The sequence below is a fragment of the Brassica napus genome (genome assembly GCF_020379485.1).
Source record: "Brassica napus cultivar Da-Ae chromosome A4 unlocalized genomic scaffold, Da-Ae chrA04_Random_9, whole genome shotgun sequence".
Classification (NCBI taxonomy): Eukaryota; Viridiplantae; Streptophyta; class Magnoliopsida; order Brassicales; family Brassicaceae; genus Brassica; species Brassica napus.
The window spans coordinates 11,176-14,302 of NW_026014002.1; the positions used below are offsets into that span (position 1 = coordinate 11,176).

Below are 3,127 nucleotides of genomic sequence, written 5' to 3' on the forward strand. Positions count from 1 at the left end.
GACTCTTACTATTTTGAGAATTGAGAAATTTAATATTGATAGTAATATCGAATCATTGTCCTAAGAAATTTACGTATTGATGTTTCTAAAATTGCATTGTACGAATTTTTTTGATTGGCCCTAAGAACCAACGTTGCATTTCGGATGTTTATTCATCTTTTCACATCATTTTCTCAAATTTCAGATTGATGATGCGGCAAATGTATGCTAAAAATTATTTAAACTTACCATGAAAACTGTATTGTCAGCAATGTTCGAATTGTTTGTTTCTTTTTAAGATGATATGTCAATTTCGATTTTTTATTGAAAAGGGGATTTATTAAGAACACATTGTGTTTCGCTTGGTTTTTATCAATGTTTAAAAAATCATTAGATGGTAATTAGGTTCTTTATATGAAATTGGTGATTAGACGATCGCCAAAACCGATTTTTAAGACAATAGACTGGATTTTTTATTTTTTTTTAAAGTTGTTTAAAAATATTATTAGACAGACTTCTAAACCATTTTTTATATTATCTTTTTATGTATTGGCACGCCGCTGAATGGATTAATTACACGACCCGTCCTTCTCTTTGGCATCTATTTCATGTCTTCGCCAGTTTTCCCTCCTTATATATAGAGACAGAGCTAGGTCACTCGATCAAAACACAACACAAGTTTCTCCATTTCCTTTCATAAAACACTCAGAAAAAAAAAGTTGGAGTCAAAGTGCACAATGGCGGGAACATTTGACCGTGCGGATGAGGTAAAAGCATTCGACGAGATGAAAATCGGGGTGAAGGGTCTCGTCGACGCCGGAATCACAAAAATCCCACGCATATTCCATAACCCGCAAGCCACGGTAACTAACCCTAAACCTCCTTCTACGTTGACTATCCCTACGATAGATCTCCGAGGTGGCGTGTTCGAGTCCACGGTCACAAGAAAGGAAGTGACTAAGAAGGTTAAAGACGCTATGGAGAAGTTCGGTTTTTTCCAGGCGATTAACCATGGATTCCTCTCGAGGTCATGGAGAAGATAAAAGAAGGGATCCGTGCGTTTCACGCGCAAGATCCAGAAGCGAGGAAAAGGTTCTATAGCCGTGAAAAAACCAAAGCGATTAAGTATAACTCTAACTCTGATCTCTATGACTCTCCTGCTGCGAGCTGGAGAGATACCTTAAGTTGTTTTATGTTTCCTGATGTTCCAAAAACCGATGACTTACCAGACATTTGTAGGTACGAACACGGCTTCTCTTGATTTTAATTAATACTAACTTCATTAGTGTTTTTGTTTGATGGGTTTTGAGAGTTTATTTTATGTTTGAGTGTTTTAGGGAGATCATGTTGGACTACTCAAAGAGAGTGATGATGTTTGGGGAGTTAATATTTGAGCTCATATCAGAATCCTTAGGGCTGAAGCCTAACCACCTCAAAAAAATGGATTGTGCAAAAGGTTTGTTGATGCTCTGTCATTGTTACCCGCCGTGTCCTGAGCCAGACCTAACGCTGGGCGCCACTCAGCATACAGACAGATCTTTCATCACTATACTTCTTCAAGATCACATTGGAGGACTTCAAGTTCTCCATGATGGATACTGGATCGATGTTCCTCCTAATCCGAATGCTCTTATCCTTAACGTTGGTGATCTACTACAGGCAAGTTGTTGTTTACACTTATAATCAAACGGTCCATAATTAGTAAGAAAACAAGGTCTTCATAGTGTTTTTTTATTTTTGCAGCTTATAACGAATGACAAGTTTGTGAGTGTGGAGCATAGAGTTTTGGCAAATGGAGGTAAAGAGCCACGCACTTCGGTTGCATCTTTCTTTGTGCATCCTCCTTCAACAAGTCCGAGAGTATATGGACCCATTAAAGAGCTTTTGTCTGAAGAAAACCCTCCCAAGTACAGGGAAACCACTCCGGAAGCCTCCAACCACTATGTGGCTAGAAAACGTGATGGGAACAATTCGCTGAGCCATTTAAGGATCTGAACAAAATAAGTGAACCTGATCTGAATCTATATTGTTATTTCCTTTGTGTTTCCAATAAAATTTTAGTGCACACAGATGCACAATATGGTTTCTGAAGTTACTACACTTTTTTGTACGTTTGAGAAAAAGGATAACTACATGTTGTAGTCCCATTGAAATGTTTATTTCACGTTTGATCTAATAAGATATTGCCGTCTATTATTAAATTCCCTCTATTATCATGTGAGGAATTTTCAAAAAGAATATTGATAGATCACTTTCTTGTTGTTCCTGCTTACGCCTAAATAACATTTATTTTTGTTAGATATTACAAAGATTTTATTACTAAATTAATTATCATATAATTCAATAGAGAACTTAGAATCTGATGATAAAATCTCATTGCTAAATGTAAGAAATGACATAAATCTGAACCTCCATGACAATTTTTTTCATGGAAATCTTCTATTCCATGGAGTAGATCTATGGAGGTTCATATTAACTAACCTGATATTTTGTATTTAACCAGAAAAATGACATAAATTTAGCGGTGAAGGGTGCACATGGACTGAAGAGATTTGAAATAACTATGCTATAGTAAAGACGAAAGAAATATGATGTAGATCATCATCCATCATTTGTCGGTTCTTGATATTGTTATATGGGAAGTTTTTTTTTGGTAAAATGTTATATGGGAAGTTGTGATGAGACCTACGTGCTCCTTTTATATTTAGGGCATGTGCTAAGGTTAAACTAGTTGGCATGGGAAACGTCGATCAAGGTCATACTAACACGTCATGTTTCTCAAAGTCGCAAGCTAGGGGTTCTAATTCCTCCCCTAAACTTATCATAATTGCTTTATTGATCATAACGTTTTTTGGTTTCGAATAGTTTTGATCCGTTACTTTTCTAAGTTAACACAAATCCGTATGTATTGAACACGAAGCAATGTTAATAGAAAAATGTTTGACACCTACGTGTAGTATCGTCTGCCATATAATAGAAAAATGTTTGATACATACCATGTAGGTTCTACAACAATACATAACAAATGCATAGTGATTTAAACTGAAACTAAAATCAAATTAAATGGAACCCAAATTACTTTAAATAAAATAATTTGGTCCAGTTATTTTCCGACTCAAAACAAATTACTCAAATTTCTTCTATAATT

General features: G+C 35.5%; 1 pseudogene; it reads left to right on the forward strand.

Annotated features, from left to right (window-relative positions):
- Positions 1–621: 621 nt before the first annotated feature.
- Positions 622–2,180, forward strand: LOC125594196 (annotated as a pseudogene).
- The last annotated feature ends 947 nt before the right edge of the window (positions 2,181–3,127 follow it).